The 12,296-nt window shown below is 49.2% G+C and overlaps 1 protein-coding gene across 1 annotated transcript in view; it reads right to left on the bottom strand.

The window, feature by feature from the left end:
• Positions 1-12,296, bottom strand: part of RBM23 (RNA binding motif protein 23) — a 443,258-nt gene that overhangs the window by 211,575 nt on the left and 219,387 nt on the right. The gene's annotated exons all lie outside the window — the stretch shown is intronic.

Genomic DNA, 12,296 nt, shown 5'->3' with positions numbered 1-12,296 from the left:
CTAAGCCCCTGCAGCAATATTTGTCGCTGAGCTAGAGAGAGAACCAGCCAACCTGACCAGAGAAAATGGTGTCTGAGCAGTTGAAACAAAACAAAATTTAATAATTCAACTAAAACAAGACACTAGAAGGAAGGCAAATGGGAAGTCAGAAAAGGTAGGTACATAGGTAAGTAAGTAAAATCAAAACACTTCTTTCCTTCACAGCAACAAACCTTCTCCTTCCCAGAACCCAAAACCTCTCTCTGCTCCCTGTCTAAAGACCCTCCCTGATTCTTCCACCTAGCCAGGCTTCCCCTTTCAGAGGAGCTCTTTGAAGGTTCTAAAAGGCCCCCCCTTCAGCCCAGTATTCGAAGGACAAATGAGAAGTGGACCCCTTGAGTCATTTACCTGTTCTGGATGGAAAGAACAGCCATCTTGTTGCCTTGGATTCAAAAAATAAAGTCATTTTATTTTAAAATGTTCTTAGATCCATTTGTACCAGTAGCTCACATGCACACTTTAGCATATGTTTTGATATAAAATATTTTTAAAATATTTTAAAAATGTTTCCAATTGGAGCCCCATAGCTCCTAAGGCCAACCCTGAGCAGAAGAAACCCCTTCACTGCTTACCTGCCTTTCTGGAGATTCACACAGCCCCATTAATAGGTACAAATGTGCAGGTGTCTCAAGTAACTGAGCCAAGCTGCATCTCGCAAAGGAAGGCTAAATTGCTCTCCATTCCCAGGGCAGTAATTCATCTGAATTCAGGGTAACCAGACTAAGGCATTCTGACAGCCACAGTGTGTGAGAAAAGGCCGCCTGCCAAGCCTTTTCTATCTGGGGTGGCACATTCCTCCTGGACATCTCTGAGCCCTGCCTAAATTTGTGCCATGACTGGGCCATTTAGTCATGGTTTTAATTTATTCTAAATGTGTTTCTTTTTTCATGTTTTTGGGGGGGGGGGGGGGGTTGCTTAGTGTTTTCCTTCAATTGTAAGAATTCCAGTCAGCAACTACAAAAATGGAAAGAGAAACATATTCAGAATTAATTAAAACTGTGACTAGAAAAGCATAATCAGCCATTTTGGGGGGAGGGGACTCCTCAGTGGCGTCACTAGGATTTGCGTCACCTGATGCGGGAGGCCTGCGCGTCACCCCATGCAGTGGGCGGGGCAACGCCCCAGGTGGTGGGCGTGGTGAAGTACCATCACCCGCTCCCACTGGTTTTTTGGCTGTACCTTTGGATAGAACACAGATATTTCAACTTGGTTTCACCCCCCTCCCCATCCCGGGTGTCAACTTACTAACACCTTATTGAAGCATAAGAACATAAGAACAGCCCCACTGGATCAGGCCATCGGCCCATCTAGTCCAGCTTCCTGTATCTCACAGCGGCCCACCAAATGCCCCAGGGAGCACAACAGATAACAAGAGACCTCATCCTGGTGCCCTCCCTTGCATCTGGCATTCTGACATAACCCATTTCTAAAATCAGGAGGTTGCACATACACATCATGGCTTGTACTCCATAATGGATTTTTCCTCCACAAACTTGTCCAATTCCCTTTTAAAGGCGTCTAGGCTAGACGCCAGCACCACATCCTGTGGCAAGGAGTTCCACAGACCGACCACACGCTGAGTAAAGAACTATTTTCTTTTGTCTGTCCTAACCCCCCAACACTCAATTTTAGTGGATGTCCCCTGGTTCTGGTATTATGTGAGAGTGTAAAGAGTATCTCCCTATCCACTCTGTCCATTCCCTGCATAATTTTGTATGTCTCAATCATGTCCCCCCTCAAGCATCTCTTTTCTAGGCTGAAGTGGCCCAAACGCCGTAGCCTTTCCTCATAAGGAAGGTGCCCCAGCCCCGTAATCATCTTAGTCGCTCTCTTTTGCACCTTTTCCATTTCCACTATGTCTTTTTTGAGATGCAGGGACCAGAACTGGACACAATACTCCAGGTGTGGCCTTACCATAGATTTGTACAACGGCATTATAATACTAGCCGTTTTGTTCTCAATACCCTTCCTAATGATCCCAAGCATAGAATTGGCCTTCTTCACTGCCGCCGCACATTGTGTCGACACTTTCATCGACCTGTCCACCACCACCCCAAGATCTCTCTCCTGATCTGTCACAGACAGCTCAGAACCCATCAGCCTATATCTAAAGTTTTGATTTTTTGCTCCAATGTGCATGACTTTACACTTACTGACATTGAAGCGCATCTGCCATTTTGCTGCCCATTCTGCCAGTCTGGAGAGATCCTTCTGGAGCTCCTCACAATCACTTCTGGTCTTTACCTCTCGGAAAAGTTTGGTGTCGTCTGCAAACTTAGCCACTTCACTGCTCAACCCTGTCTCCAGGTCATTTATGAAGAGGTTGAAAAGCACCGGTCCCAGGACAGATCCTTGGGGCACACCGCTTTTCACCTCTCTCCATTGTGAAAATTGCCCATTGACACCCACTCTCTGCTTCCTGGCCTCCAACCAGTTCTCAATCCACGAGAGGACCTGTCCTCTAATTCCCTGATTGTGGAGTTTTTTCAGTAGCCTTTGGTGAGGGACCGTGTCAAACGCCTTCTGAAAGTCCAGATATATAATGTCCACGGGTTCTCCCGCATCCACATGCCTGTTGACCTTTTCAAAGAATTCTATAAGGTTCGTGAGGCAAGACTTACCCTTACAGAAGCCATGCTGACTCTCCCTCAGCAAGGCCTGTTCGTCTATGTGTTTTGAGATCCTATCTTTGATGAGGCATTCCACCATCTTACCCGGTATGGATGTTAGGCTGACCGGCCTATAGTTTCCCGGGTCCCCCCTCTTTCCCTTTTTAAAAATAGGCGTGACATTTGCTATCCTCCAATCTTCTGGCACCGTGGCCGTTTTGAGGGACAAGTTGCATACCTTAGTCAAGAGATCTGCAACTTCATTCTTCAATTCCTTAATAACCCTTGGGTGGATGCCATCAGGGCCTGGTGACTTATTAATCTTTAATTTATCAATGAGGTCTGAAACATCTTCTCTTTTAACCTCTATCTGACTTAACTCCTCGGTTAGGAGGGGCCGTTTGGGCAGCGGTATCTGCCCGAGGTCTTCTGCCATGAAGACAGATGCAAAGAACTCATTCAATTTCTCTGCCATCTCTAAGTTTCCTTTTATCTCCCCTTTCCCTCCCTCACCATCCAGAGGGCCAACCGCTTCTCTGGCGGGTTTCCTGCTTCTAACATATTTGAAGAAGCTTTTATTATTCCCCTTAATGTTGCTGGCCATGCATTCCTCATAGTCTCTCTTGGCCTCCCATATCACCTTCTTACATTTCTTTTGCCACACTTTATGTTCCTTTTTATTCTCCTCATTAGGGCAAGACTTCCATTTACGGAAGGAAGCTTCCTTGCCCTTCACAGCCTCTCTAACTTGGCTGGTTAGCCATGCGGGCACCCTCCTGGATTTAGTGGAACCCTTCTTTCTTTGCAGTATACACCTCTGCTGGGCCTCTATTACTGTTGTTTTAAGCAGCCTCCATGCACTCTGGAGAGATTGGACTCTTTTTACCCTCCCTTTCAACCTTCATTCCGGTTCCCATCCACCTACCCCACACAAATCACCTGTGGTCCCGAAACCACTCCTAGAGATATCTGTGAGTGGGCTCTCATTGATTCAGCCACAGGCCACCCACCCAGGCAGGTGATAAAGCTGCAGACAATTCTGGGGCAGAGTGAAGGGGACTCAATGCTGGATGAAGATGATTTTCATTACTGATCTGGGATTTTTCAACAGAATATCATGGGCAGGTCTTTGTGGACAACATTGCAGGGCAGTCTTTCTCCACGGCACTCAGACACAGAGATGTGCAACTTGCTCTAGCTACATTAGAAATGGTTGGCTTTTCCCTCAAGACTGGTGCATTAATCTGGTTGCCTTCGGACAAGGTTTTGTGATTCCTCAGCCACTGGATGGAAATATCTGCAGGCTTGAAGTCAGTGACTATGCACTTGAGGGTCAGACATGCACTATGAAGGGTGATCTCCTCATGGTGGGGTGGGGTGGGGTGGGGAGAGGTAGCCACCAGATGCCCTGCTCTCAACTGATTCAGTGTCAAGGAGGAGAGAGTGGCAGGGAAAAAGGAAGACAGGGTTATTCAGTGCAGGTCAAGTCAGTGGGAGGACTGTGAGGAAAGGGGCTCTGGAGGGGAAGGAATGGGACAGTCTCCACAGCCGCATGAAGGAGGGACAACTGCCAGCAGTGATCCTGAGGGGTTTAGCAGGAAGGGCGAGCTTAGTGTTGGACTCTCCACACCCATTTAGGGACTGATCATTTCCCTTGTATTCCCTGTTGGATGGATCAGGTCCATGGAAGTGGCAGGAGGGTTTCCCAGAGTCCTCCTGGGTTCTGCTTTCTACAGCAGTTCCCCTCTCTAAGGTGAGCAGAGGCACCTGGGGAAAGGTAGAACGGGCTCTACTCTGGCCTTATTTTCATTCAGAAATAGGGGTTGAAATACTATTGGAAAGAAGGATTGAACTCCCCCTAAACGTACCTGGGACTCTGATATGGAGGAATCACGTTTTTAGCTTCCCATTTCCTCAAAATCACGTGACTTCCCCAAAATGACATCCCCAAAACTTGTTACTGTGATATAAACCTCCGGCAATGCATCATTCCTTGATCCTGCGCATCTTGGGACTTTTTAATTGATTGACTTAAGAACCAGCCAATGGGGGCAGAATTGCAATCATATGTGCCAGTTAAACCAGCTCCACCAGCTTATTAAAATATTCTGTGTGCTTCATGCCAAAGGCTGATACATAATACAGAGAGGTCCCTGTGAGCCTCAGTTCACACGCAGCCACAGCCTGAGTGGAGAAGCAGGCAGTGGTATAGCTAAGGGGGTAGGGGGAGTCATTCCCCAGGTACCAGGCCTTGAGGGGACGTCAAAGGGAGTCTGACACTAGTGGCCAAAATTGTGGGAACCTTCATATTTAGGAATTATGCCATCATGTCATATATCATTGGAAAGGTACGATATTGCAGAGTGCAATGAAACAAAGCACAGTGAATTAGCCGCATTCTATTAAATGTTATATATCCTATCGAATGTATAGCACAAGTTCTTGTGCTGGTTCCTGAGTGTGGCGAACGTGTCATAGAGCAGAAGGTGGGAGGGGGTGTTTTGGGATAGGGGAGGGCGGTCCGGGAGGGGGTGGGATCGGCCATGGCAGCGCAGGCCAGATCCTGACCCTCATCTCAGGCCCAAGAAGATCACCCTTCTTAATGCACCAGCCGACCCTCACCTGCAGCCGAGACCCAGGCCCAAGAACTGCAGACTATCCTCATCCAGCATTACATCCCCTTCACTCTTCCCCAGCATTTTCTCTGGAATCATCTCATAGCTTCCCGCATGTCTGTTTGGCCCAAGATTGGCCATGGCTGTCATCTGGGGAATACAAAAACCCTTGTCACACCCAAAGCCACCCATCCTCATTTTCTCCTTACATTCTGCTTACAGCTCCATAGTCTTGAGTGAATGGCCCAAGATTGAATAAAGGAGAACCCCTGCAGATATCCATTAGTGTGATCTCTTTGAGGAGCCCCAGTGACTTGCATGGGGTGGGTGGATGGGAACTGGGGGGAAGGGTCTACTCTATGTTAAAAAATGACCTCAGGGCATGGTTGCCATCAGGGGGCAAAGTATTCACACATATCCCATTTTCTTCATTCCACTTTTGTGTCAGAGAGCTCAGAGCTGCACTTGTGGGGTCAGTCCATTGTATGATCCTCACATCATTCCCAAGAGAGAAATGGGGGAGGAGGAGAGGAAAGGGGGAGAGGGAGAGAGTGTTCAGGGCCACTCAGTGAGCTTCATGGTTCTGTTGAGCCTCTACACTAGTGTCCAACTCCCTTTGACGTCCCCTCAAGGCCTGGTACCTGGGGAATGACTCCCCCTACCCCCTTAGCTATACCACTGCCTGCTTCTCCACTCAGGCTGTGGCTGCGTGTGAACTGAGGCTCACAGGGACCTCTCTGTATTACGTATCAGCCTTTGGCATAAAGCACACAGAATATTTTAATTCTGCTATTTTAATTCTGGGAGGGGCTGCTTTTTTTGGGGGGGGGAGGAAGATTTGCTGCCCAGGGAGGTGCCTGGAATATTTCAGAGTAGCCAGACCCTCTCTGGCATGGTGATTGACCTGAAAATGTTCTTTGGCTGGCTGTCGTTTCCAGGGCAGAAGACAAAGAGATCTTCTTCAGAACACTCATCATTCCCTTGAGGAGGTCTCTGATATAAGATGTGGTGATGCAAGGGGATTAAGACACTTCATGGAGGAAGCCATGGCGTTGGGTACCTCAGAATGCCGGATGCAAGAGAGTGGCAACAGGACACAGGTGTCTTGTTGCCTTGGGTGCTGCCAGGGACATCTGGTGGGCTACTGTGAGATCTAGGAAGCTGGTCTAGATGGCGGGACCCAGCAGAGCTATTCTTATGAAGCCTCTGAGTAGTGGTTTCAGTGTGGGGCTGGGGGGCTTCATGTCTTGCTTTTAGGCTTTGCAGAGGCCTCTGGATGCCCACTGTGGGTGCGGAGGAAGGTGGTGCATTGACAGCTGCTCTTGTGTGTGTGTGTGTGTGTGTGTGTGTAAGGATGTGGTTCTGGAGAGCATCCCAAGAGACCTCAGAGTAAGGGTAGACTTACTTTGGAGACTGAAAGGGAGACGCAGGTGTGCATTTATTGTGGGCAGGTGAACATGACTTGGTCCACTTTGGAGGGCAGATCGAGGGGAGTGTAGCTGTACAGCCAAAAAAGACTAAAAATGAACGATCCAGCTGACGAGGCATTTGGGAGGCTTCCCTGCCGCAGCTGCCATCTTTTCCCAGTGCTGCTTTACCTTTCAGTCCATACTTGCCTTTCTCTGAGTCCCTCGGTGTTCAGATGGACCTCTCTTTGCTTTTCCATGCCAGTATCCAGGGTTAGCATCCTGGAGCAGCCGCCCGAGGACGCCCCTCCAACCTGTCACCCCTCTGTAATCTCTAAGCAAAGTGCGTTTCATGTCAGAACACCATAGCCTTTCCTCATAAGGAAGGTGCCCCAGGCCAGCAATCATCTTAGTCGCTCTCTTTTGCACCTTTTCCATTTCCACTATGTCCTTTTTGAGATGCGGCGACCAGAACTGGACACGCTACTCCAGGTGTGGCCTTACCATCGATTTGTACAACGGCATTATAATATTAGCCGTTTTGTTCTCAGTACCTTTCCTAATGATCCCAAGCATAGAATTGGCCTTCTTCACTGCCGCTGCACATTGGGTGGACACTTTCATCGACCTGTCCACCACCACCCCAAGATCTCTCTCCTGATCTGTCACAGACAGCTCAGAACCCATCAGCCTATATGTGAACTTTTGATTTTTTGGCCCAATGTGCATCCTACAAAGGTCCCTTTTTAATGCTCTACAACCGTGATTTTCAACCTTTTTCATCCCACAGCACACCGGCAAGGCACTAAAATGGTCAAGGCACACCATCGGTTTTTGAACAATTGACAAGGCACACTGTGCTGTCACATCCCCCAATGGCCCTCTCCCAAATTTCCATGGCACACCTGGGGATCATTTGCGGCACACTAGTGTGCCATGGCACAGTGGTTGAAAATGGCTGCTCTACAGGTTAGATCAAAATCTTGGAGGTAGCAGTTATTCCTCAGTCCAGATAGAAAGGCTTGACGTTGACCCAGACAGTCCACTAAAAACTTAATCAGAGCCTCATATCTGTTCAGGGACTGATCCAAAGAATCAAGCCCTGGGAGTGTTGGCCCACAAGGTCAGGAGCCACCCGCTGCCACTAGGGCCAAAAATAATGCTTTTGTTTTCTTATTCTGTTTAATTTTAACTGGGGGAGAGGGTAGTTCAAAGGAATGGGTTGCTAAAAACTGGGGGACTAAATTAGAGTTGATGGTTAATGAACACTGACGGGAAGGTGATCACTAAGAAATGGGGGCCCAACTTTAACCTCCGAAACGGAAGGCAGTAAGGGAATAGACAGGAATATCCCAAAGGAGCAGCAAAAGGAAATCACCATCATTATCAAGTCCTGACAGATCATTCAGTCAGGTAAGTCCAAACAGCAGGCAAAACTTAGCTCTCAAATACCAGTTGCGTTGATCGTCCGATCTTTAGAAGCGGAAGGCGGGAAGCCGTAGGATTGCAGCCCTAATGGGAAGCCACGCTGTGGATCATTCTGGAGTGAGGAGAGGCGCCCCAAGGATGGTCTGAAGGACTCTGCTACTCAGCCTTGGTGAGCAGCCCGCCCTTCCCAACCTCTGTGGCTTCCTCTCCTCCTGGGGAGAAGATCTGGCTAGGCAGGAAGAGCCAAGGGAGAAGGACCAGGCAGGGCTTCCCTTTGCCAGAGGGCTTAGAGCCCAGGCCTAGGCATGTCTGCTCAGAAGTCCGTCCCTCTATAGTCAGTGGGGCTTACTCCCAGGAAAGTGTACATAGGATGGCAGCCTGAGAACCTAATCCTATGTATGTCTGCTCAGAAGTCCGTCCCTCTATAGTCAGTGGGGCTTACTCCCGGGAAAGTGTGCATAGGATGGCAGCCTGAGAACCTAATCCTGTGTATCTCTCCTCAGAAGTCCGTCCCTCTATAGTCAGTGGGGCTTACTCCCAGGAAAGTGTGCATAGGATGGCAGCCTGAGAACCTAATCCTGTGTATGTCTCCTCGGAAGTCCGTCCCTCACACAAACACACACACACGGAGTTGGGAATGCTTCATAACAAGACAGCACAGCCAATGTGGGCAGGTCAGCCCCCCGCCCTAGCTAAATTCTTGTATGAATAGGGACAGACATCCACCTCTGACCGATGTGTCTCCCTGGAAGTGGAGCGCAATGGCTGCGCTTTCACTTTGGAAGACGTGGGGAGCCTGCAGACACCCCCAGGACGCTGCAGCAGAGACTGCTAAGTGCACGCCAGTCCCTGCAGCTCCCTTAGCACTGCCTCCCCCTGCCCGTAGGGAGGCAATCCAGGGCCCTCAGGCTGGGGCGTCGCAACCCCCTAGTTTGAGAAGCCCTGACTTGAGGGATATGGTCAGCAGAAGTTTAGAGAGAGTTCTGTAGAAGCCAGAAGCGGAAGGCCAGGCACACCAGGACTGGGAGATGTGAGGCCAACACGAGGACTTGCAGTGCCCCCACACACAGCATCTCCTTCCCACAGGGTGACCAGCTGCAAAGGGGGCAGAGTGGCTGTATCTTTAACCATTGCAGAGAAGACGGAATTTTGGCAGGTGCAGCTCAACATGGAAGGGTTTGAAAAGCTGCACCGGTTCCAGGACAAAAGAGCCATTTCCTTGACTCAGTTGCAGTCTGGGGCCCTGAGTCCCTTCTACTCACACTTTTCTACTTCCTAAGGCAGTGTTTCTCAGTGTGGGTCGGAACCACTAGGTGGGTCACGAGCCAATTTCAGGTGGGTCCCCATTCATATTTTTAATATATTAGACCTGATGCAGCCATGGTATGTGACAGTATTTGGGGAAATGTTACAGGTCTGTACTATTAACAAGCTACTATGTACATTCTTTTAACAATGACAGTCAATGGGACTTACTCCTGGGTAATGTGAGTAGGACTGCAGCCTAGGATTGTGAAAAATTTTCCTGCCTGATGACGTCACTTCCAGTCATGACATCACTTCCGGTGGGTCCTGACAGATTCTCCTTCCAAAAAGTGGGTCCCGGTGCTAAATGTGTGAGAACCACTGTCCTAAGGAGTTTTGGGAGATTCTCTGCCAATTCTCTACTGCCCTCCTGTGGACGACCTAATATTGCAGGAGCTGAAGGTTAAAAAGGACAGAGACACACCCCTCAGCATCAAATGGTGGCAGCCTTAATAAAAGCAGCCCCACACTTGGGCCCCTCCACCCCTCGCCTTGCTGCCAAACCACCCCAAATCCCAAACTGGCTTCCGTTAGTGTTGGCAAGCAGGACACGACTGGCGCTGCCTGGCATGAAGGCATCTGCTGCCCCTGCTTGCATAGCACCAAGGAAAGATAAAGGAAAACAATTCAGGAAAAAATTCCCAGCAGCCCCACTGACAGCAGAGCTCCATTCTGCTGCTCCCTTCCCTACAGCCCTTTGATCCTGGAGCACCAGCCCTGATGAAATTTCCTTTGGACAGAAGCCCAAGCTCCACGGGACTGGGCCTGCAGCTCCAGGCTGAACTTGTGCAGAGACTCTCAAGAAACCTCAGCAGATGTGTCTTGAGCTGAACCCCCAAGTCCCTCATAGCATCACGTTCCTGGCTTCCAGGTGCTCATCTGTCCCCCACCAGCTACCCCAAGGGAAGGGATGTCCTGTGTGATATGAACCTCCTCCCTTGGAATGGTACTGAGGGCTCAGGGGCCACCAGAGCAGATGTTAATCTTCACCAGGTTGAGCTGTTCTAAGGAGTAGATCATGATAATAGGCTTTGCACATTGAAAACTGGCGGCATAAATGCAAAGATTTATTAATGTCATGCATGTCTCTTTTGTTCTGAATTCTGCTCTGTACAGTGAGAAGAGAGCTCATCTGAGCATGTGCAGAGAAGCCATTGTGAAATGGGTGACAGAATGTTGGGCTTAACTCCTGTGTGTATGAGTTGAGTTCAAAGGACAACATAGCAATGAAGCTCAGTGGGTGTAGTGTCCCTCCCCTCCTTCTCTGGGTTGATGTGATGATATAATGGGGCAACCCCACATATGCAACTGTGATGTCATTGACCAAAAAAAAGTGGGATGAAGAAGGTGGGATTCATGTGTCTACTCAGACACATGAGAGCAACCTGAGAGCAACCTTGTCCTGATGCCAGATTCTGAGACATGGACCCTTCCATCTCCCTTCTTCATTCCACTTCCACTCACCTCCCACAAATCAATGGTGCTCCCAAAAAACAGATCACCCCTGGAGATATCTGTGAGTGGGCTCTCATTGATTTAGCCACAGGCCACATAGGCATGTGATAATGCTAGAGACAGTTCTGGGGCAGTGCTGGTTGAGGATGGTCTTCATTCCTGATCGTGGGATTTCTACACAATTTTCTGGGTGAACTTCATGGGGATGCCTTCATAGACTATCGTGCAGGAAATTTCATTCCCTGGGTTCAGCTCATATGGAGGGATGTTCAACTAGCTGTAGATATAAGAAAAACTATCACTCTTTATCTCTGTAATTTGGGAGCCAACGTGGTGAGCCCCCAAGTTCTCATGAAAGGGTGGCAACTGATGTCAGTGCTCCTGAGGGGTTGTACAGGAAGGCAGGGCTTAGTACTGGAATCTCCACACAAGTTTAGGGACAGAACATTTCTCTTGCACTCCCCATTGGGTGGATTAGGTCCATGGAGGCTGCAGGAAGATTTCCCAGAGTCCTCCTGTGTTCTGCTTTCCCCTCTCTAAGGTTGGCAGATGCACTTGCAGATGTAAGAACATAAGAACAGCCCCACTGGATCAGGCCATAGGCCCATCTAGTCCAGCTTCCTGTATCTCACAGCGGCCCACCAAATGCCCAGGGAGCACACCAGATAAGAAGAGACCTGCATCCTGTTGCCCTCCCTTGCATCTGGCATTCTGACATAGCCCATTTCTAAAATGGTCAATCCCCACCCCAAACTTTCTGGGCACGCTCTATAACCTTCCCTGGCTGCTGGGCTCAGACAACCCTGCGGGATCCCACCATGATCTCCAGCACTTTCCTCCTGCTTGTGGGGCTCCTTGCTCCTGGACTCAGCCTGCCACTTCTTCCTGGCCAGCAAGATACAGGTGAGTGCAGTTCTCCAGCCACCCTGCAGGTCTTAGGTTCAGATCCTTTTTCCCTCTTAGGGCCACCTGCATATTTATATTATGACAAATATGAAGGTGGGCAGGAAGCAGGGGCTGTGACCTGGCTTTTTTATCTCCAAATGCGGGCAGCTCCACACCTAGTAGTACACAGCCTGTCCACCCATGAGATGTGATAGAATTTTCTCCTATAATGCCTGGTTTTCTTCCCTGAGGGGAGGTTTCTGCATGCAAGAAGTTATGAGTCCCCTCCCCTCAAGGCTTCTCTTGCTTTTAGAGTCATTGTTTTAATGGGGCCTGAATTTTGTCTTTCATTTTGCCCAATTTTGGGGGGTTGCTGAGTGTTCTCCCGCAACTGTGAGAATTCCAGAGAGGGCACAAACAGAGGCAGGACTCAGAGGTGTCCGGGAGGAATGTGCCACCCCAGATTTCCTTGGACAATTCTGGGCAGGTGGCTTTTTCTCACAGTCAAGGGCTGTCAGAATGCCATAGTTTGGTTACCCGAATTCAGATTAATT

This window comes from Tiliqua scincoides, chromosome 5, assembly GCF_035046505.1.
Source record: "Tiliqua scincoides isolate rTilSci1 chromosome 5, rTilSci1.hap2, whole genome shotgun sequence".
NCBI classification, from domain to species: Eukaryota; Metazoa; Chordata; class Lepidosauria; order Squamata; family Scincidae; genus Tiliqua; species Tiliqua scincoides.
Note: the sequence above shows the minus strand (reverse complement) of the source record. Positions and strands in the feature narration are given on the sequence as shown.